Source organism: Mercurialis annua, linkage group LG1-X (assembly GCF_937616625.2).
Source record: "Mercurialis annua linkage group LG1-X, ddMerAnnu1.2, whole genome shotgun sequence".
Taxonomy (NCBI): Eukaryota; Viridiplantae; Streptophyta; class Magnoliopsida; order Malpighiales; family Euphorbiaceae; genus Mercurialis; species Mercurialis annua.
Genome location: NC_065570.1, coordinates 15,971,916 through 15,997,018, shown reverse-complemented (window position 1 = coordinate 15,997,018; position 25,103 = coordinate 15,971,916).

Below are 25,103 nucleotides of genomic sequence, written 5' to 3'. Positions count from 1 at the left end.
TTAACGGGGACAATATGGATTTGTGAATTGGATAGAAAATAATTCATAAGTCCCCAGCGAATATTTTTGGTGCTAATATTCGTAAAATATTTTAAAAAGTTTATCGTGAAAATTTGATAAAATTTGAAAGCATAAATTTTATAAAGCGGAGTCAATGCGGACTTAATAAATCCAAAATGATTTATTAAGAATAAAATATAAGGTGGATGGGAATGAAAATTATATCTTTATTCTCATTATATTTTATTTTATTTTTGGTAAAATTTTCACGAAATTTGGAAATCGTTTGCGTTTGGGCTACGGACGACTAGTTTAGAAGTTGGCTAAAAGTGCATGATTGAGCTAGTACTAAACGGTACTTTAGCCATTTCCTATTTAAATGAAGTGAAGCATGTGAAATTGTCACGACCCATTTTCATGAATCGTGACCGGCGCTAGGGTATTGGTTAATGTAGTACATGAACACGTAGCTAGCCTTTCGGTTAACATATATTTATAATAAACCTGCAAGAAAACCAATGCTCGGGGGCAACCGAGACTTCAGCCTAATTTTAGCAGTTATAATATTCAACATTAAATATTATAAATACTCGTTCAACTACGAGTCTCCAATATGGCATAAAAATAATCAGAGTAAACAGTATAAACATGCCAAAGCAATATATCCAGTCGGACCAATCCGACAAACAACTGTAATAAAAATAAAGATGTCTAGTCAACTACTGTGGTCTAAGAATATAACAGTTTGATAGTTTTACTAAAATAAACGAATCCTCCGAGAAAAGTAAAGACGGAGATCACCAGACTCTCTCAGATCATAACCCTGGAAAAAATTGGGAAAACAACGGGGTAAGATATACTGAGATGCGTTTATACCACTATTTACATTTATCAAGTGGAAAACTGTTTAAAACATTTAATAACGATATTACGAATAATAGTTGGAACCCTAATCCACAATTCTAAATAATAAATATAATCCAATAGGCCTGGTCCCGAGAGCTGAGCTACACCGAGTTACCACTGACCACACTTTTACCATATCCAGAGTCCCGAGAGCTGTGCTACACCGAGTTACTCTATTTGGTCCCGAGAGCTATGCTCACACCGAGTTACCACATTTCCATAAATTGCTTACCCAGATCATTACCGGTGCGCACGCAGTCCTTATGATGCTCATTAAGTAGCATGTTCCAACTAAGAGCCATAATATAAAAACAGTTCGAAATATACGTACAATATATATATAGATATTAAAATAACATTTTACTTAATAAAGCGGTAAATAGCAAGTACAAACTCACTGTTTTCTAATCCACGTGATAACCGGCAAGCAACTAATCATGGTTCGCCTCTGAAGCATGAACAGTAGACGGGTCTAGACAAATAAAATAATTATTAAAAACAGACCCTAACTCTAGAGAATACTAGACACTACATATGACTAGCACAATTAACACGTTGGAATAAAACAATCCAGAACAACACTAAAATACCGAATAGGTAGAAACGTTCAATTAATACAAGTTTATTGAGTTCTCGCTTTAAAATCAAATTAACAAATATCATTTAAAACTATTTAATTAATATTTAATTTCCAAATAGTGGATTAACCGAGTCCCTAATCGAATTCGAAACGTAGCAACGATGGAGAACAGACGGAATAGATGAACAAACAACACCCTATTCAGAATTTTAAACAATCATGAAGAACAAAGCAAATTACGACTACTAGAAATTCTGCTTTTAGCGACGGATTTTAGTGACGGATTCAAAATCCGTCGCTAAAATTACATTTAGGGACGGATTTTGAATCCGTCGCTAATCTCATCAAATTATTGGCGGGAGTTATCCCGCCAAATATAGCGACAGATTTTCGGTCGTTAAAATTGGCGGAAATTTTCCCGCCAATTTTAATGACGGATTTAGTGACGGATTCAAAATCCGTCACTAAATCCATCACTAAAATTGCCGAAATAATTCTCGTCAATTTTAGAGACGAGTTTAGCGACGGATTTCATAATCCGTCGCTAAAATTTAATTAACTAAAAAACATTATTAATTTGTTTTTGAAAATATGATTATTTTTTATAAAAAAATTATTTATTATTTATTTACTAAAAAATTAAAAAAAATTATTTATTACTCCCTCTGTCCCATTTTAGAAGTCCCATTTGACTTTACACACAGATTAAGAAAACATTAATTATCTTTGTCTTTTCATGTTTTTTCATGTTTTACCCCTATTAATGATAGTGGAATTTTACATAGAACTATTTTAAGATAACTAAAAGAGGGGGTAAAATAGGGTATTCAATAGAAAAACATTCTAAAAATAGTAATGGGACTTTTTAAATGGGACATCCCAAAATAGAATATGGAACTTCTTAAACGGGACGGAGGGAGTATTTATTTATTTAAAAAAAAATTATTAATTATTTTTATATAGTAAAATTATTAAAAAATAAATTAATTATTATATTGCATTAATTATTATATAAAATTAATTATTATGCTGGAATAAAGTGTGGGAGTAAATATTTTTTCTTTTTAGTTATATTTAAATATAAAACACATCGATATATAACAAAAATATAAGTTGGGTAAAATAGAGCTACGCGCGAGGGAACTCTATGGTTAAAGAGATATGGGTGCAGTAATGGGAGGATGGGTGACCTACTGGGAAGTTGGCAAGTCTACGAAAATTGTGGGTCGGTGACAGTGTGGTCTATCGCGGGTGGGTTAGTGATGGTTGGCAACCATTTAAATGATATTACATTTTACGATTTTAATTAAGAATTTTTTTTAAAAAAAAATTAGTGACAGATTTAAATCCGTCACTAAATCCGTCGCTAAATTTTTAAAAATCCGTCGCAAATTTTTTCGTCCCGTCGTAAATTTTGTTTGCGACCAAATATATAGCGACAGACATTGTCCGTCGCTAAACACTTTTAGCGACGGAATTTGGCCATTTAGCGACGGCAAAATCCTTCGCTAAATGGCTGTTTTCTAGTAGTAACAACGAAAACGATATCGAATAAAGAAACAATGAACGAAACCAAGCATGAACACTTACCGGATTGAAATGGATGAATGATGAAGATTGTTAAAGAGGAATGGCGGCTAGGTTGTTTAGAAAAATATGAAAATTTAGGTTAAGAAACGTGAAACAGAAACGTATTATATATAGGGTTTGGAAGACTTCATATGCTGCAATATTCATGCAACATGAATATGGTTTATTCATTCATATTTTATAACAGTGGTGGGCTTGTTTAATTGTAAAAAAAATGGGTGTTCATGCATTAAAAGAATAGCCACGTAATGGGCTTATTCATATTTCATTTAATTTCTCTTTTTCTTTTGCCTTTTATTTTTCCTTTTCTTTTAAAATTTAATAAAACATACTTAACACGAATCGAGCCACGATCGAATTAACGAGCAACTAAAATATAATTAAATAAAATTATATAATAATAATAATAAATTACTTAAAGCTTGACGGAAAAAAATAAGAAAAATAATTTAAAAATACGGGATATTACATTCTCCCCAACTTATTAAAAATTCGTCCTCGTATTTATCACAACCAAAATAATATAAAGTGAACTATAGCACGTACAAAATCACACGTGACTCGAAAGTACGGAGCAACGCGTCCTTAATGGAACGAAAGAAACAACTAAGCGTAAAAATTTCTGATTCCTAAAAACACTATACGACCAGGTAACAACTCAACAGAAACAAAATAAGAACCGCTTAATTCAACTTAAGCAGAGCTCAACCGCAATCTCGATAGATTAAACAAACTCTCACCAAAAGATAATTCTACCACAATGAAAACTGAGGAGAGTCAAAGCGAACGAAACATAATTTAATCATAAACACGGTGAAAATATATAGGGTGTTACATTCTTCCCAACATATTAAAATACGACTTCGAATTTAAAACTGACTCGAAAACTCGAATGATTACCACACGCATACGCAAAATAAAATAAAATTGAGATCAGCAATTTGGTAATTCAAATGACTTTTCAAACACCACGTGTGAAGAAATTAAAATTTATTTTCCAATCGGGAATAACCAGCATGCTATACGAGGAAAATTTCAAAAATTACAGGCTCAAGTCTTATAGACTACCAAAGCAATACTACAAGTGTAGAAACAAATCCCAAAATTCAAATCATGATCATACTAATCCAAACTCCAATACTACAACTCGATACACACATACACTCTTACTGGAATTAATCTTACATCACTTAACGCCTAAGTACTATATCACTTAATGGTTATAGCACCAATTACCTCATATGAAAAGGTTAAGCAAAACAAAAAGTCACTCTAATCGAATATGCTCTCACAAAATAACGACGAAAACTAAATATCACTGTTATCGTCTCGGTTTAACTAACTAAGATCAGTTCGACAATATCATCAACTTCGCAAACTAAGATGTAAGAAAACACATGAAATTCTAAGGAATATAAAATTTAAACTTCTGACAACAAAATTTTCCGTTCTCCAATTTTTTTTTTATCAACCACTATAACCTCTAATCCTACAGAAGATCATTTAGATCAGATCGAATTCAATCAGTTTATTGGTTGGGGTCAAAATAAAATTTTCCTAGAAAACGCTTTCCGTAAACACAAATATATAATAGCACCATCCGCCTTTAATTTGAAATTACTAGCACCTCAAGTTTAATTTCATTTCCAACTGAAAATAATTAACCCGTTGAAAATTCCTCTAATTTTGCAAACGCATCAACAAAATAAAAACACTCTCAATTAGAAATCACCATAGAACTTTACTTTCAAAATATATTAACAATTTTTATAAAATCGTTCATTTTAAAAAAAATTACAATTCATTTTTAATCAAAGCTGATAAATTTTTATCACTTTTCTAAAAGATAAATCTTTTGAAATAAGAATCTCTTCGTTTGCGAAATAATTTTCATACCAGTATCAAATTTTTTTTTTAAACAAAAATCGAATATGTAAAAACAAAATTTCTTTTAAGTTAGTGTAAAAACACACGTAGAGCATAACCAAAATTTCTTTAAATCAACAATCCTCGAATTATATACTCTAAGCTGGCATAATTTTTTTTATCCAAACTCAATATTTTTTCCCACTTACCACAACTAAACCTCGAGTGCAACCTTATAACCATAGCTCCTCTTTACTAAATACAAATACTCCAACAATATCAAATAAATCCTTACAATGCAATTTCAATTAAATTACCACCGTCATCATAAAGTATTTATCTAGATACCAACCAGATAAAAAAAATTTAAAATCGTTTGAAATTTATCGGTTTTTTAAGCACCATTTTCACAATATAACTTGTGAGTTTATAACAAAACATTTTTTTCTTGAAAAGCCTTACTGATAAAATTTATTTTACATAATTGTGCGCCAGGGTGATGACAGCTCTCTTCCCCGAAGAGTTGCATTCAACCCTAATTTAATGCCGTGATGAATGTACTAAATGTAAGTATCAATTTTTTTTTCTCTTTTTAATTAGTGATCATACTCAATGCTCAATGCAGTTTCCTATTCGTGGCATTTCAAATGCATGTCCATGATATGTCTGGGCACAATTACGTGATAAAAACATTTCAATTACTTTAACAAGTTAACACTTGAAATCAATTTTACTTCGAAACATTTTCTAAACATTACACTCTGTGAGACGTGCACTCGTCCATCTTGACATATTTGCCCATCTTCATTATCCTAGTACACCAATATGCATCGTCATTAACGAAATAACCCAATTCAACAACTAAACTAAAAATTTACCTAAAAACGAGTTCCACCTCAAATCAATTTGAAGATTTTCCAAACACAACAAAGCAACATGACCGCCTTTAAATCCCCACCACCAGTTTCAGTATTTCACCGATCTACCTGACGCAAACACTAGTGTATTACTACACTGATCAACCTCAAAACACAATTTCCACATTCTCTTCCAGAATGCCGAAAGCAGAAAAATTTTGATACTCCAAATTTCCACAGCGGACCCGTTTCTAGATACGCCTAACGCTCGAAACTTAACGCACGAGGAAAACACTTACAAGAAGAATTATCACATCGGTGCTGAGTGATATAACTCTAATCACCTTCCTCAAACAAAGATAGATTCTTAAACATGATCTACTCTTGATCCGAAGAGTCGCTCCTCAAATTCATTGATACCAAAATTAATCACCTAAATTTCCAGAGTTCAAACGATAGATACGGCTAAAATAATTATAACATCAAAACTAAGCGCAAGGTTTAAATAAAAGTTCGAAACGCATGTCGATACCAACGCTAAAGCTATACCGTAGCAAAATAAGCGAGTAATATCCGCACGTGATACTCTCCATAATGAAGCAAACAAGAACAATAACTACCACGACAATTTAACCAAACATGAGAGATAAAAGTAATAACACAGTAAAATAGGTCATGAAATGTTTTTTACAACCTTATTAAAAACACAAGTTTTAGTCAAAAATAGTAAATCGAGCATAAGGCCAACAACAACAAAGTGTTGACAACCAAATATGGTAAAAATTACAAAAGTAATATTAAATTACCAAAACTGTAACACCTTTCAAAACAATTTTTATTTCAAAAAAATCATTTGAAAACACCAAGTTAGACGTAACATTCTAATTTTAAGAATTCGAGAAATTAATTTTATATAAAAAGAACAAAGCCCTTTTTCAATCCTTAGTCGAATATAAATTTTGAAATATACTGATTTCATTTCACTAGTGAAATTACTGAAATAATATATTAGGGTGTCATGTACAGACTACGTACCCATTAAACTATATGCGTCTAAACACAAGTTAGGAAAAAATAATTTTCTTAAGGCAGTTTAAAACCAATACATGGCCAACAACGTAATTCACAAACGTGAAAAAGATTTTTCAGAAGAAAGAAAAAAAATCATTCAATTCCGAAACAATGTCAAGTCTGACAAAATATCATCTTTTAAAATCATGCCTCTCGGCCAAAACCAGAAGTACTCACAAAATAATTCAACGTCAACAATTTTTATTAAAGGCATTAAACAGCCAAAAATTTATCACCCAGTGAAATGCATGAACAACATGATAAGAAAATAATATCATGCCCAAGCATCAACTAAAGCAAATTACCAAAATAAGATTTCCCGAGAAATCAAAAGCAATAAAATCACCCAAGCGAAAGAGCATCAACAACAGAAATATTAGCATCAAATCAAGACATAAAAATGACTGACTCGACACAATCCTATCGGTGTAGGCAGAAAGTTTTAAAATCAAAAGATGACGTTTCAAAGACAAGACATGAACCTAATTTCGCAGTAGTACCTATGACTCAATAAGAACTTAATAGATTAAACACAAAGCATGCAAATGGCCTTGGTTTGAAACCAAAGCTCTGATACCAAGTTTGTCACGACCCAATTTCATGAATCGTGACCTGCGCTAGGGTATGGGTATGGTTGTACCAAAACCCGTAACTAGCCTTGCAGATAACCAACTTAACACATTTAAAACAATGTACCTGCATAAACCCACATGCTTGGGGGCAACCGAGACTTCAGCCTAATCTAGCAGTACAGATAAATAGCATATATTTAAAGTACGCTTATCTCAAAATAATCTCCAACAATATGGCAATATAATATAATATCATAAACAATGTAATCATGCCAAAGCTGATAAAATAATAGTTGGACCAATCCAACAAACAATAGTCTAAAATCTAAACGTAAGACTATAACATGAATAATCTGATAATATTACTGCGGTCTAAGAGTTTAAAATAGTTCGATTCTTATTTTTGAAATAAAATAAAGAACCTCCGAGAATGAAGAAACGGAGATCGACAAATGCTCAAATCATAAACCTGGAAAATTTGGGGAAAAAACGGGGTCAGATTTACTGAGAAGAGTTTATATAACCATTTACATTTATTAAGTTAAAAAAACCTTAAAAACGTTTAATAAAATATTTTCATTATGGATTATCAATGAAAACCTAAACCACAATTCTAAATCCATTGTCGTGTCGGTGAGACGTATCTTAATAACCGATCACCGACTACCACTTAATAAATAGTGAGCCCAGGAGACGTATCTTCCACTGGTGCCCTCATTAAGGTGAGACGTATCTCAAACCTACCTCAATACCATAATCATTACCAGTGCGCACGCAGTCCCGATGATGCCCATCGAGTAGCACGTTCCAAATCAAATCCACAATGACGAAAACAATTCAAAAACTGTTTATACATATATACATACAAAATAAAACAGTTGCTTAATAAAGAGGTAAATAGAAATATAAACTCACTGCTTGCTAAATCCACGTGATCCTGATAAACACCTAACTCTGGTTCGCCTCTGAAGTACGAACAGTCGACGGGTCTAAATAAAATATTAATATCATAATTAAAATCAGACCCTAACTCTAGAAAGTACTAGACACCACATAGGACTAGTACACACAAAGCAAAGCCAACGTATAATCGAACACATAAGATTAAAATGTATTAAATCTATAACCCAAGTTATAGAAATCGAACCAAATAAATTATATATTTAATTACAATTTGATTAATATATTAAACAATTTGATTTAACCCAAGTTAAAATAAATTTAGTGAGTCAGCCGAGTCATTTAAACTACCAAGCTTCTTCCCACTTGTTGGGCAACCAAAGTCTAACCCGGCCCAAAAATTTATTAAATTATAAACCCGAGTTTATAAATTAAAATACTAGATAAAATAATAATGTATTTTTAAAATAAAATTCAATAACCTCAAATCCAAGTAACCCAAGTTACAACTAAAACTTAACCATTTTAAGTTTATAAAAGTTTAGGGACTAAACTGTAATTTAGCCAAATTTGATATTCGAAATCGAAATTAATTATTTATTCTCAATTTACTAAATTATAAATCAAACAAAAATCCAAAAGTTATCCTCAAACAAAACTAATGGATAGAACTAAATTTAAATAAGTTTTTAGAAACTTTAGGAGCTAAATTGTAAATTAGCCAAATTGACATATCAAACAAAATTAAATATAACTACCCGAGTAATTATATTAATTTGAATTATAAAAAAATTCTCATTTTTAGATTATAATTATTAAACAATTCAATTTATAAAAGAAACTCACATTACTTACAAAAACAAGTAATGCCATCAATTGGCCTAGACAATAATAACACAATTTGATAAATCATGGTTAATATGTTTCAATGCCAAAATTTCTCATTTGAATCACTCAATTAGAAATAGCCACAATTTAACAATAGTAATATACATTTTGATATCAAAACTTAGTAAATTCAAAGACTCCATAAGATAGCACAATGTCAAATAATAATGAATGCTCAAAACCGAAAAATCCAATCATGAGCAAAACATAGATGGATTCTTACTAAAAGGATTAGTAAAGCTTCCATGATCAAAAAATATAATTCATATTGTGATTAAACATAACATAAATCATTAGAGAATCAAGAAAAGAAGCCACACAAAATTGATAAGTAACAGCAACATTCAAACGCCACAACCGAAACCCTCGGCCACCAAATCAAGAACAAATCGATGAGTCCGACCGAACCGTCACCCCATGAAAACAACAATAAGATTAAGGTCTGATCCAACAAGATTTGCCTATAACAAAAGAAAATTTGCAACAAATGATTTATAACAAACGGCAGCAAAATTGTAATCACACGGCGAATCGAAACGGCGACGAACGGAGGAATCTTTACGTACCTTAATCGAATTCGAAACGTAGCGACGATGGAGAACAAACGGAATAGATGAATAAACAACACCCTATTCAGAATTTTAAACTATCATGAAGAACAAAGTAAATTACGAACGACGAAAACGATATCGAATAAAGAAACAATGAACGAAACCAAGCATGAACACTTACCAAATTGAAATGGAGGAATTATGAAGATTGTTAAAGAGGAATGGCGGCTAGGTTTTTTTAGAAAGGTATGAAAATTTAGGTTAAGAAACGTGAAACAGAAACGTATTATATATAGGGTTTGGAAGAATTCATATGCTGCAATATTCATGCAACATGAATATGGTTTATTCATTCATATTTTATAATAGTGGTGGCCTTGTTTAATTGTAAAAAAAATGGGTTTTCATGCATTAGAAGAATAGCCAACGTAATGGGCTTATTCATATTTCATTTAATTTCTCTTTTTCTTTTGCCTTTTATTTCTCCTTTTCTTTTAAAATTTAATAAAACATACTAAACACGAATCGAGCCACGAACGAATTAAAGAGTGACTAAAATATAATTAAATAAAATTACATAATAATAATAATAATAAATTATTTAAAGCTTGACGGAAAAAAATAAGAAAAATAATTTAAAAATACGGGATATTACACGTTTTAAACATTTGCCCTAAATCGCTAAAATGGTGAAACCTTTGAATTAGTTTTATAACGTTCGTAACGTTTTAAAACTTTGGCTTAAATAGCTAAAAAGGCTAAACGTTTGACTTTGTTTCGTAATGTTATAAATGTTTTGATTTGTTTCGTAACGTTTTAAATGTTTGGATTCAATCGTTAAAAAGGTGAAACGTTTGGATTTGTTTCGTAACATTTGTAAATGTTTGGCTTAAATCGCTAAAAATGGGAAACGTATGGATTTGTTTCGTAAGATTTTAAACGTTTGGATTTGTCTGTAACGTTTGTAAACGTTTGGCTTAAATCGCTAAAAATGTGAAACAATTGAATTTATTTTGTAATGTTTGTAAACATTTCGCTTAAATCGCTAAAAAGGTGAAATGTTTGGATATGTTCCGTAACGTTTTAATCGTTTGGATTTGTTTCGTAACGTTTGTAAACGTTTTGATTGGTTTACGAAACCAATCCAAACGTTTACAAACGTTACGAAATAAAACCATACATTTCACCTTTTTAGCAATTTAAGCCAAATGTATACAAACGTTACCAAACAAATCCAAACGTCCAAAAAGGTGAAACGTTTGGTTTTTTTTCGTAATGTTTGTAAACATTTGGCTTAAATAGCTAAAAAGGTGAAATGTTTGGTTTTGTTTTGTAACGTTTGTAAACGTTTGGCTTAAATTGCTAAAAAGGTTAAACGTTCGGTTTTAATTCGTAACGTTTGTAAACGTTTAGCTTAAATCGCTAAAAATGTGACGTTTAAAACGTTACTATAAAACGTTACGAAACAAATCCTAACGTTTCACCTTTTTAGCGATTTAATCTAAACATACAAAATGTTACGAAACAAATCCAAACGTTTAAAATATTTCGAAACGAATCTCAACGTTTCACCTTTTTAAGCCAAACATTTACAAACGGTACGAAACAAATCCAAACGTTTCACATTTTTAGCGATTTAAGCCAAACGTTTAAAACGTTAGGAAACCAATCCAAACATTTAAAATCTTACGAAACAAATCCAAACGTTTCACCTTTTTAGCGATTTAAGCCAAACGTTTACAAACGTTATGAAACAAATCCAAACGTTTCACCTTTTTAGTGATTTAAGCCAAACGTTTATAAAGGTTACGAAATAAAACTAAACGTTTCCCCTTTTTAGCGATTTAAGCCAAACGTTTACAAATGTTACGAAACAAATCCAAACGTTTCACATTTTTATCGATTTAAGCCAAATGTTTACAAAAGTTACAAAACAAATCCAAACATTTAAAACGTTATGAAACAAATATAAACGTTTGAAACGTTACAAAACCAATTCAAACGTTTAAAATGTTATGAAACAAATCCAAACGTTACGAAACAAAACCAAATGTTTCACCTTTTTAGCGATTTAACCCAAACGTTACGGAACAAATCCAAACGTTTCAAATTATTAGCGATTTAAGCGAAACATTTACAAACGTTACAAAACAAATCCGAACATTTCACCTTTTTAGCTATTTAGGCCATACGTTTGCAAACGTTACAAAACAAAACCAAACGTTTCACCTTTTTAGCGATTTATGCCAAAAGTTTACAAACGCTGCGAAACGAAACCAAACATTTCACTTTTTTAGAAATTTAAGCCAAACGTTTCACCTTTTTAGAGATTTAAGCCAAACGTTTACAAACGTTACGAAACAAATCCAAAAGTTTCACCTTTTTAGAAATTTAAGCCAAACGTTTACAAACGTTACGAAATAAATCCAAACGTTTCACCTTTTTAACGATTTAAGCCAAACCTTTAAAACGTTACGAAACAAATCCAAACGTTTCACCTTTTTAGCGATTTAAGCCAAATGTTTACAAACGTTACGAAACAAATCCAAACGGTTCACCTTTTTAGCGATTTAAGCTAAACCTTTAAAACGTTACGAAACCAATCCAAATGTTTCACCTATTTAGCGATTTAAGACAAATGTTTACAAACGTTACGAAACAAATCCAAACATTTCACCTTTTTAGCGATTTAAGCAAATATTTAAAACGTTACGAAACAAAACCAATTGTTTTACCTTTTTACTGATTTAATCCAAACGTTTACAAACGCCTTTTAGCCGATTTAAGCAAAACGTTTACTAACGTTACAAAAAAATCCAAACATTTCACATTTTTAGCGATTTAAGCCAAATGTTTACAAACGTTACGAAAACAATCCAAATTTTATACAGTTTTAGCGATTTAAGCCAAATGTTTACAAACGTTACGAAAGAAATCCAAACGTTTCACCTTTTTAGCAATTTAAGCCAAATGTTTACAAACGTTACGAAACAAAACCAAACGTTTCACCTTTTTAGTGAATTAAGCCAAACATTTTAAACGTGCGATTTATGTCAAACATTTACAAACGCTACGAAACAAATCCAAACGTTTCCCCTTTTTAGTGATTTACGCAAAAAGTTTAAAACTTTACGAAACAAATCCAAACACAAATCCAAACGTTTCACATTTTTAGCGATTTAAGCCGAACATTTAAAACGTTACGAAACCAATCAAAACGTTTATAACGTTACGAAACAAATCCAAACATTTACCCTTTTTAGCGATTTAAGCCAAACATTTAAAACGTTACGACACAAATTCAAACGTTTAAAACGTTACAAAACCAATCAAAACGTTTAAAACGTTACAAAACAAATCCAAATGTTACTCCTTTTTAGCGATTTTTGCCAAACGTTTAAACGTTACAAAAGAAATCCAAACGTTTTACATTTTTAGGGTTTTAAGCCAAATATTTACAAACGTTACAAAGCAAATACAAACGTTTCACATTTTTAGCAATTTAAGCCAAACATTTTCAAAGCTACAAAACCAATCCAAACGTTAAGAAATAAAACAAAACGTTTCACCTTTTTAGCAATTTAAGCCAAACGTTTACAAACTTTGCGAAACAAATCCAAACCATTCACCTTTTTAGCGATTAAGCCAAATGTTTAAAATGTTACGAAACAAATGCAAACGTTTTACCTTTTTAGCGATTTAAGCCAAACGTTTACAAACGTTACAAAAATAATCCAAACATTTTACCTTTTTAGGAATTTATGCCAAACATTTACAAACGTTACGAAGCGAATCCAAACGTTTCACCTTTTTAGCGATTTAAGCCAAACGTTTACAAACGTTATGAAATAAATCCAAACGTTTAAAACGTTACGAAAAAATCCAAACATTTAAGACGTTACGAAACAAATCCAAACATATTACATTTTTAGCGATTTAAGCCAAACGTTTACAAACGTTACGAAACAAATCCAAACGTTTCACCTTTTTGTAATGTTTTAAACGTTTTTCTTAAATAGCTAAAAAGGTTAAATGTTTTGGATTTGATTTGTAATGTTTGTAAATGTTTGGCTTAAATCGCTAAAAAAAGGTGAAACGTTTGGATTTATCTATATCGTTTTTAACGTTTGTATTCGTTTCGTAACGTTTTAAGATTAGTTTTGTTACGTTTGTTTCATAACATTTTAAACGTTACGAAACCAATCCAAATGTTTCGCCTTTGGTTTTGTAACGTTTGTAAACGTTTGGCTTAAATTTTTAAACGTTTGTAAACGTTTCACATTTTTAGCTATTTAAGCTAAACGTGAACAAATGTTACGAAACAAACCCAAATATTTCACCTTTTTAGTGATTTAATCCAAACGTTTAAAATGTTACAAAACAAATCCAAACGTTTAAAACGTTACGAAAAAAATCCAAACGTTTAAAACGTAACGAACCAAAACCAAACTTTTAAAACGTTACGAAACAAATTCAAACGTTTAAAACGTTACGAAACAAATCCAAACGTTTAAAACATAACGTAACAAATCCAAACGTTTAAAACATTACCAAACAAATCCAAACATTTAAAACATTACCAAACATATCCAAACGTTTGAAACGTTACAAAACAAATTAAACGTTTCACCTTTTTAGCGATTTAAGTCAAACGTTTACAAACATTACAAAAAAATCCAAATGTTTCACCTTTTTAGCGATTTAGGCCAAACGTTTACAAATGTTACGAAACAAAATAAAAAGTCTCACCTTCTTAGTGATTTAAGACAAACGTTTATAAACGTTACGAAACAAATCCCAATGTTTCCCCTTTTTAACGATTTAAGCCAAACATTTAAAACGTTTCAAAACCAATCCAAACGTTTACAAACGTTACGAAACAATACCAAACGTTTGATGTTGTTAGCGATTAAAGCCAAACGTTTAAAACATTACGAAACAAATTCAAATGTTTCACCTTTTTAGCGATTAAAGGCAAACATTTAAAACTTTACGAAACCAATCCAAACGTTCAAAATGTTACAAAATAAATCCAAATGATTAAAACGTTAGGAAACAAATCCAAATGTTTCACCTTCTTAGCGATTTAAGCCAAACGTTTACAAACATTACAAAAATAAAAACGTTACGAAACAAATCCAAACGTTTCCCTTATTAGCGACTTAAGCCAAACATTTACAAATTTTACGAAACAAATCAAAACGTTTCACCTTTTTAGCGATTTAAACTAAACTTTAACAAACGTTACGAAATAAATCCAAACGTTTCACCTTTTTAGCGATTGAAGCCAAACGTTTACAAACGTTACAAAACACATCCAATCGTTTCACATTTTTAGCGATTTAGACCAAACTTTTACAAAAATTACAAAACAAATCCAAACGTTTCACCTTTTTAGCGATTTCAGCCGAACGTTTACAAACGTTACGAAACAAATCCAAATGTTTCACCTTATTAGCGATTGAATCCGAACGTTTCAACTTTTAGCGATTTAAGCCACACGTTTAAAATGTTATGAAACCAATCCAAACGTTTCACCTTTTAAGCCAAACATCTACAAACGTTACAAAACAAATCCAAACGTTTCCCCTTTTTATCGATTTAAGCCAAACGTTTACAAACGTTACGAAACAAAACCAAAGGTTTCACCTTTTCAACGGTTTAAGCCAAACATTTAAAACGTTACAAAACCAATCCAAAAGTTTAAAACGTTACGAAACAAATCCAAACATTTCCCCTTATTAGCGATTTATGCCAAACCTTTAAAATAGTACGAAACAAATCCTAACGTTTCACGTTTTTATCCCTAAAAAGGTGAAACATTTAGTTTTATTTCGTAAAATTTTATACGTTTGGCTTAAATCGCCAAAAAGGGAAAACGTTTGGTTTTGTTTCGTAACGTTTGTAAACGTTTGGCTTCAATCGCTAATAAGGTGAAACATTTGGATTTTTTCGTAACATTTTAAACATTTGGATTGATTTCATAACATTTTAAATGTCTGGATTGGTTTTGTAACATTTTAAACTTTTGGCTTAAATCGCTAAAAATGTGAAACGTTTAGATTTTATTTTGTAACGTTTTTGGTTTTGTAAGTGTGTAAACGTTTGGCTTAAATCGCTAAAAAGGTGAAGTGTTTCATAACGTTTGTAAACGTTTGGCTTAAATCGGTAAAAAGGTTAAACGTTTGGATTTGTTTCGTAACATTTGTAAACTTTTGGCTTAAATCGCAAAAAATGTGAAACCTTTGGATTTTTTTGTAACGTTTTAAGTGTTTGGCTTAAATCACTAAAAAAGTGAAACGTTTAGTTTTATTTCGTAACGTTTGTAAATGTTTGGTTTAAATTGCTAAAAAGGTGAAACATTTGGATTTGTTTCGTAACATTTGTTAATGTTCGGCTTAAATCGCTAAAAAGGTGAAACGTTTGAATTTGCTTCGTAACGTTTTGCTTAAATCACTAATAATGTTTCACCTTTATAATGATTTAAGCCAAATGTTTAAAACGTTATAAAACTAATCAATACGTTTAATATGTTATGAAACTAATCCAAACGTTTAAAACGTTCGGAAACAAATTCAAACGATTCACCTTCTTTTCCAATTAAGCCAAACGTTTGTTTGGATTGGTTTCGTAACGTTTTAAACGTATAAATTTGACTTTAATTGCTAAAAAGGTGAAATGTTTGGTTTTGTTTCGTAATGTTGTAAGCCTTTGGCTTAAATCGCTAAAAAGGTGAAACGTTCAGATTTGTTTTGTAATGTTTTAAACATATTGATTGGTTTTGTAAACGTTTGGCTTAAAATCGCTAAAATTGCTAAACGTTTGGTTTTGTTTCGTAACGCTTGGCTTAAATCCCTAAAAAGATGAAACGTTTGGATTCGTTTCGTAACGTTTTAAGTGTTTGGATCGGTTTTATAACTTTTTTAAACGTTTGGCTTAAATCGCTAGAAAGGTGAAAAGTTAGGATTTGTTTCGTAACGTTTTAAACGTGTGGATTGGTTTCGTATTGTTTTAAACGTTTGGCGTAAATCGCTTAAAAAAGTGGAAACTTTTGGATTTGCTTCATAACTTTTTAAATGATTGGATTGGTTTCATAACGTTTTAAACGTTTAGCTTAAATCGCTAAAGAGGTGAAACGTTTGGTTTTGTTTCGTAACGTTTGTGAACTTTTGGCTTAAATTTTTAAAAAGGTGAAACATTTGGATTTATTTCGTAACGTTTGTAAACGTTTGGCTTAAATTGCTAAAAAGGTGAAACATTTGGATTTATTTTGTAACGTTTTAAACGTTTGGATTGGTTTTGTAACGTTTTAAACGTTTGGCATAAATCGTTAAAAAGGTGAAACGTTTGGATTTGTTTCGTAACGTTGTAAACATTTGACTTACATCGCTAAAAAGGTGAAAGGTTTCGTAACGTTTGTAAACGTTTGGCTTCAATTGATAAAAATATGAATCATTTGGATTTGTTTCGTATCGTTTGTAAATGTTTGGCTTAAATTGCTAAAAAGGCGAAACGTTTGGATTTGTTTCGTAACGTTTGTAAATGTTTGGCTTTAATCCCTAAAAAAGTGAAACGTTTGGATTTGCTCGTAACGTTTTAAACGTTTGGATTGGTTTCGTAAAATTTTAGATTTTGGCTTACATCGCTAAAAAGGTGAAACGTTTGGATTTTTTCCGTAACGTTTGTAAACGTTTGGCTGAAATCCCTAAAAATATGAAACGTTTGGATTTGTTTCGTAACGTTTGTAAACGTTTGGCTTAAATCGCTAAAAAGGTGAAACCTTTGGATTGGTTTCGTAAAGTTTTAAGCGTTTGGCTTAATTCTCTAAAAAGGCAAAACGTTTGGATTTGTTTCGTAACGTTTGTAAACGTTTGGCTTAAATCATTAAAAAGGGGATAATAATCATCAACGGTCCTCGACCTTTACCCTTAGCTTCCGTAAACCCCCTATACTTTCAAAAGCTTCCCTAAACCCCCAACCTTTGTGGTGGCGCCATTCACGGTCCTTATGGACGAAAACACCCTTACAAAAAAACAATTGGCGGCTAGCGGCGCCACGTCATCTGACATGTCATAATTTGTTTTTAAAAAATGAAAGCCCCAAATACACATAAAATAAGCTAATCAAACCAAAACTCAATCATATTCGATCCAACCAAGCGAAAACCGAACCAAACTTACCAAACCACCATCCACCCGCCGCCGGTACAGTCACCGGTCGTCATCTCCGGCGACTATCTGTTCTTGGAACAGATCTGGAAATCCAGATCTGTTCTAAGAACAGATCTATCCGTCTTCTCAGGCGAACTGAGAAGACGCGTTCGTCTTCTCAGTTCGTCTGAGAAGACGGCATTCGTTTTCTCAGACGAACTGAGAAGACGAACGCGTCTTCTCAGTTTGTCTGAGAAGACTGCGTTTGTCTTCTCAGACGAACTGAGAAGACGAACGGATCTATTCTTAGAACATATCTGATTTCCAGATCTTTTCTAAGAACATATCACAGCTGTTCTTCAAGAACAGATGTGAAATCTGTTCTTGAAGAACAGATAACAATTTGTTCTTGAAGAACAGATGGTGGCAATTGGAGGTGGCGACCGGAGGTGGCGGAGGTGGTGGCCAGAGGTGGTGGCCGGACCAGCGACGGTTGTTGGCCAGATGGTTTGATTAGGCTGTTTTGGGTTTGGTTAGATTAGATTAGGGTGTTTTGGTTTAATTTTGATTTGGTTAAATTAAGGGTGTTTTGGGGTTTTTGAATATTTTTGGACTTATGATGATGTGGCGCCGTCAATTTTTTTTTTGCGCCGCCAGCCGCCAAATTTTTTTGTTGGGATATTATCGTCCATAAGTACCGTGAATAAGCGCTGCCACAAAAGTTGGGGGGTTTAGCGAAGCTTTTGAAAGAATAGGGGGTCTAGGGAAGCTAAGGGTAAAGGTCGAGGATCGTTGATGATTATTAGGCCTAAAAAGGTGAAACGTTTAGATTGATTTCGTAAAGTTTTAAACGTTTGACTTAAATCGCTAAAAAGGTGAAACGTTTGGATTTGTTTCATAACGTTTGTAAATGTTAGGCCTAAATCGCTAAAAAGGTGAAACGTTTGAATTTGTTTCGTAACGTTTTAAACGTTTGGATTGGTTTTTAAAAGTTTTAAACCTTTGACTTAAATCCATAAAATGGTGAAACATTTGGATTTGTTTGGTAACGTTTTAAATGTTTCGAATTGTTTCATAACGTTTTAAACGTTTCGCTTAAATCACTAAAAAGGGGAAACGTTTGGATTTGTTTCATAACGTTTGTAAACGTTTGGCTTAAATCGCTAAAAAGGTGAAACGTTTGGATTTATTTCGTAACATTTGTAAACGTTTGGCTTAAATCGCTAAAGAGGTGAAATATTTGGATTTGTTTTGTAACGTTTGTAAACGTTTGGCTTATATCGCTAAAAAGGTGAAATTTGGATTTGTTTCGCAGCGTTTGTAAACGTTTGGCTTAAATTTCTAAAAAGGTGAAATGTTTGGAATTGTTTCGTGACGTTTGCAAACGTTTGGCTTAAATCGTTAAAAAGGGGAAACGTTTGGTTTTGTTTTGTGATGTTTTAAACATTTGGATTGGTTTCGTAACACATTAAACGTTTTTCTTATATCGATAAAAAGGTGAAACATTTGGATTTGTTTCGTGACGTTTGAAAACGTTTGGCTTAAATCTCCAAATAGGTGAAATGTTTGGTTTTGTTTCGTGACGTTTTAGAAATTTGGATTTCATTTGTAAAGTTTTTAACGTTTGGCTTAAATCACAAAAAAGGTGAAACGTTTGGATTTGTTTTGTAACGTTTGTAAATGTTTGGCTTAAATCGATAAAAAGGTGAAACATTTGGATTTGTTTCGTAACGTTTGTAAACGTTCGGCTTAAATCGCTAAAAGGGTGAAATGTTTGGATTTGTTTCGTAACGTTTGTAAATGTTTTGCTTAAATAGCTAAAAAGGTGAAAGGTTTGGATTTGTTTCGTAACGTTTTAAACATTTGGATTGGTTTCGTAACGTTTTAAACATTTGGATTGGTTTCGTAACGTTTTAAACGTTTGGCTTAAATCGATAAAAAGGGGAAATGTTTGGATTTGTTTCATGACGTTTGTAAACGTTTGGCTTAAATCGCTAAAAAGGTGAAACGTTTGGTTTTGTTTCGTGACGTTTCAAACATTTTGATTGGTTTTGTAAAGTTTTAAACGTTTGGCTTAAATTACAAAAATAGGTGAAACGTTTGGATTTGTTTTGTAACATATGTAAATGTTTGGCTTAAATGGATAAAAAGGTGAGACATTTGGATTTTTTTTCGAAACGTTTGTAAACGTTCGGCTTAAATCGCTAAAAAGGTGAAATGTTTGGATTTGTTTCGTAACGTTTGCAAACGTTAGGCTTAAATGGCTAAAAAGGTGAAAAGTTTGGATTTGTTTTGTAACGTTTTAAACATTTCGATTGTTTCGTAAAGTTTTAAGCGTTTGGCTTAAATCGCTAAAAAGGTAAAACGTTTGGATTGGTTTCATAACGTTTTAAAAGTTTGGCTTAAATCGCTAAAAAGGTAAAACGTTTGGATTTGTTTCGTAACGTTTTAAACGTTTTCATTGGTTTCGTGACGTTAATACGTTTGGCTTATATCGCTAAAAAGCAGAAACGTTTGCATTTGCTACGTAATATTTGTAAACGTTTGGCTTAAATCGTTAAAAAGGAGAAACGTTTGGATTTGTTTTGTAACGTATGTAAATTTTTGGCTTAGATTGCTAAAAATGTGAAACGTTTGGATTTATTTTGTAACGTTTTAAACATTTGGCTTAAATCGCTAAAAAGGTGAAACGTTTGGATTTGTTTCGTAATGTTAGTAAATGTTTGGTTGAAATCCCTAAAAATGTGAAACGTTAGGATTTGTTTCATAATGTTTGTAAATATTTTGATTTGTTTTGTAATGTTTGGCTTAAGTCTCTAAAAAGGTGAAACGTTTGGTTTGGTTTCGTAACATTTGTAAACATTTTTCTTATATATCTAAAAATGTGAAATTTTTTGATTTGTTTTGTAATGTTTGTAAACGTTTGGCTTAAATCGCAATAAGGTGTAGCGTTTGTATTTGTTTCGTAACGTTTCAAACGTTTGGCTTAAATCGCTAAAATGGTGAAACATTTGGTTTTGTTTCGTAACGTTTGGCTTCAATTGCTAAAAAGGGGAAACGTTTGGATTTGTTTCGTAACGTTTCTAAACATTTGTCGTCAATCGCTAAAAAGGGGAAACGTTTGATTTGTTTCGCAAGGTTTTAAACGTTTAACTTAAATTGCTAAAATGGGAAAACGTTTGGATTTTTCCCGTAACGTTTTAAACGTTCTGATTGGTTTTGTAACGTTTTAAATGTTTGGCTTAAATCGCTAAAAAGGTGAAATGATTGGTTTTGTTTTGTAACATTTGTAAACGTTTGGCTTCAATCGCTAAAAAGGTGAAACGTTTGGATTTGTTTCGTAACGTTTATAATCATTTGGCTTAAATCGCTAAAAAGGTGAAACGTTTGGATTGGTTTCATAATGTTTATATACGTTTGGCATAAATTGCTAAAAAGGTGAGAGGTTTGGATTGGTTACGTAACGTTTGTAAACTTTTGGCTTAAATCGCTAAAAAGGCGAAACGTTTGGATTTTTTTTAGAACATTTTAAACGTTTGGATTGGTTTCGTAACGTATTAAACGTTTGACTTAAATCGCTAAAAAGGTGAAACGTTTGGTTTTGTTTCATAACGTTTGTAAAATTTTAGCTTAAATTGTTAAAAAGGTGAAACATTTGGATTTGTTTTTAGCGATTGCAAACGTTTGGCTTAAATCGCTAAAAAGGTCAAATGTACGTTTGTAAACGTTTGGATTGGCTGTGTAACATTTGGATTCAATCGTTAAAAAGGTGATTTGTTTCGTAACGTTTGTAAACGTTTGGCTTAAATTGCTACGTTTTAAATTTTAGGCTTAAATCGCTAAAAAGGTGAAATGTTAGGATTTGTTTTGTAGCGTTTAAACGTTTGGATTGGCTTCCTTACGTTATAAACGTTTGGATTTGTCTCGTAACATTTGTAAACGTTTGGCTTAAATCGCTCAAAAGGTGAAACGTTTTGATTTTTTTCGTAACGTTTAAAACGTTTGGATTGGTTTCGTAACGTTTTAAACGACTGCCTTAAATCGATAAAAAGGTGAAACATTTGGGTTATAACGTTTTAAACGTTTGGCTTAAATCGCTAAAAAGATGAAACGTTTGGATTGGTTTTGTAACATATTAAACATTTGACTTCAATTTCTAAAAAGGTGAAACGTTTGGATTTGTTTTGAAACATTTGTAAACGTTTGGCTTAAATTGCTATAAGGGTAAATGTTTGGATTTGTTTCGTAACGTTTGTAAAGGTTTGGCTTATATCGCTACAAAGGGAAACGTTTGGTTTTTTTTTCATAACATTGTAAACGTTTGGATTTGTTTTGTAACCTTTTAAATGTTTGGATTCAATCGCTAATAACGTTTTTAAACGTTTAGATTGGTTTCTTAACGTTTGTAAACGTTTGTCTTCAATCACTAAAAAGGTGAAAGGTTTGGATTTGTTTCGTAACATTTTAAATGTTTAGATTAGTTTCGTAACGTTTTAAATGTTTGGCTTATATTTCTAAAAAGGTGAAACGTTTGGATTTGTTTCGTAACGTTTGTAAACGTTTGGCTTAAATCGCTAAAAAAAGGGAAACGTTTGGATTTGTTTCGTAAGGTTTTAAACGTTTGGCTTAAATTGCTAAAATAGGGAAACGTTTGGATTTTTTCCGTAATGTTTTAAACGTTCTGATTAGTTTTGCAACGTTTTAAATGTTTGGCTTAAATCGCTAAAAAGGTGAAACGATTGGTTTTTTTTTTTGTAACGTTTGTAAACGTTTGGCTTCAATCGCTAAAACGGTGAAACATTTGTATTTGTTTCATAATGTTTGTAATCATTTGTCTTAAATCACTAAAAAGGTGAAACATTTGGATTTGTTTCGTAACGTTTAAAACGTTTCGCTTAAATCGCTAAAAAGGTGAAACGTTTGAATTTGTTTCATAGCATTTGTAAACGTTTGGCTTAAATCGCTAAAAAGGTGAAACATTTGGTTTTGTTTCATAACATTTGTAAACGTTTGTCTTAAATCGCTAATAAGGCAAAACGTTTGGACTTGTTTCGCAACATTTGTAAGCGTTTGGCTTAAATTGCAAAAAAGGGAAAATGTATGGTTTTGTTTCGTAACGTTTGTAAACGCATTTCTTCAATCGCTAAAAAGGGGAAACTTTTAGATGTGTTTCATAACCTTTTAAACGTTTTGATTGGTTTTGTAACATTTGTAAACGTTTGACTTAAATTGCTAAAAAGGTGAAATGTTTTGTTTTGTTTCGTAAAGTTTGTAAACGTTTGGCCTCAATCGCTAAAAAGGTGAAACGTTTGGATTTGTTTCGTAACGTTTGAAAACATTTGGCTTAAATCGCTTAAAATGTGAAACGTTTGGATTTGTTTCATAACTTTTGTAAACGTTTCGCTTAAATCACTAGAAAGGTGAAACATTTGGATTTGTTTCAGAACGTTTAAAACGTTTGGATTTGTTTCGTAACGTTTGTAAACGTTTAGCTTAAATCGCTAAAAGGGTGACACGTTTGGATTTGTTTTGTAACATTTGGCTTAAATCACTAAAAAGGTGAAATGTTTGGATTTGTTTTGTAATGTTTTAACCGATTGGATTGGTTTCGCAATGTTTTAAATGTTTCGCTTAAATCTCTAATAAGGGGAAACATTTAGATTTGTTTCGTAACGTTTGTCAATGTTTGGCTTAAATCGCTAAAAATGAGAAATGTTTAGATTTGTTTCATAACGTTTGTAAACAATTGGCTTAAGTCGCTAAAAAGGTGAAATGTTTGGTTTTGTTTCGTAACGTTTGTAAACGTTTGCCATAAATCGCTAAAAATGTGAACGCTTGGATTTGTTTCGTAGCGTTTGTAAACATTTGGCTTTAATCGCTAAAAAGGTGAAACTTTTGGATTTGTTTCGTAACGTTTGTAAACCATTGGCTGTAATCGTTACAAATGTTAAACGTTTGGATTAGTTTCGTAACATTTGTAAAAGTTAGGCTTAAATTGCTAAAACAGGGAAACGTTTGGATTTGTTTCGTAACGTTTTAAACCTTTGGATTGGTTTTGTAACGTTTGTAATCGTTTGGCTTAAATCGCTAAAAAGGTGAAACATTTGGTTTTTTTTATTAATGTTTGTAAACGTTTGGCTTCAATCGCTAAAAAGGTGAAACATTTGGATTTGTTTCGTAACGTTTGTAAACGTTTGGCTTAAATCGCTTAAAATGGGAAACGTTTGGATTTGTTTTGTAAAGTTTGTAAACGTTTGGTTTATATCGTTAAAAAGGTGAAATGTTAGGATTTGTTTTGTAACGTTTGTAAACTTTTTTCTTAAATTTCTAAAAAGGTGAAACGCTTGGATTTGTTTCATAACGTTTGTCAACGTTTAGCATAAATTGCTAAAAAGGTGAAATGTTAGGATTTGTTTCGTAACGTTTTAAATGTTTGGCTTAAATCGCTAAAAAGGTGAAACTTTAGGATTTATTTTGTAACGTTTTAAACATTTGAATAGTTTTCGTAACGTTTTAAACGTTTGGCTTAAATCGCTAAAAAAGTGAAACGTTTGGATTTGTTTCAAAATGTTTTAAACGTTTGGCTTAAATCACTAAAAAGGTGAAACGTTAGGATTTTTTTCGTAACGGTTTGAACATTTGGCTTAAATTGCTAAAAGGGTTAAACGTTAGGATTTGTTTCGTAATGTTTTTAACGTTGGGCTTAAATCACTAAAAAGGGGAAACGTTAGGATTTTTTTCGTAACGTTTTAAACGTTTGTATTGGTTTTGTACCGTTTTAAGCGTTTGGATTTGTATCAAAACCTTTTAAATGTTTGTCTTAAATTGCTAAAAAGGTGAAATGTTAGGATTTGTTTTGTAACGTTTTAAACGTTTGACTTAAATCGCTTAAAAGGTGATATGTTTGGAATTGTTTGGTAAAGTCTTAAACGTTTGGATTGGTTACACAACGTTTTAAACGTTTGCTTCAAACCCTAAAAAGGTGAAACATTTGGATTTGTTTCGTAAGGTTTGTAAACGTTTGGTTTAAATCGCAAAAAAGGGGAAATGTTTCGATTTGTTTTGTAACGTTTTAAACGTTTGGATTGGTTTCGTAACGTTTAAACGTTTGAATTAAATCGCTAAAAAGGTTAAACGTTTGGATTTTTTTCGTAACATTTATAAAAGTTTAG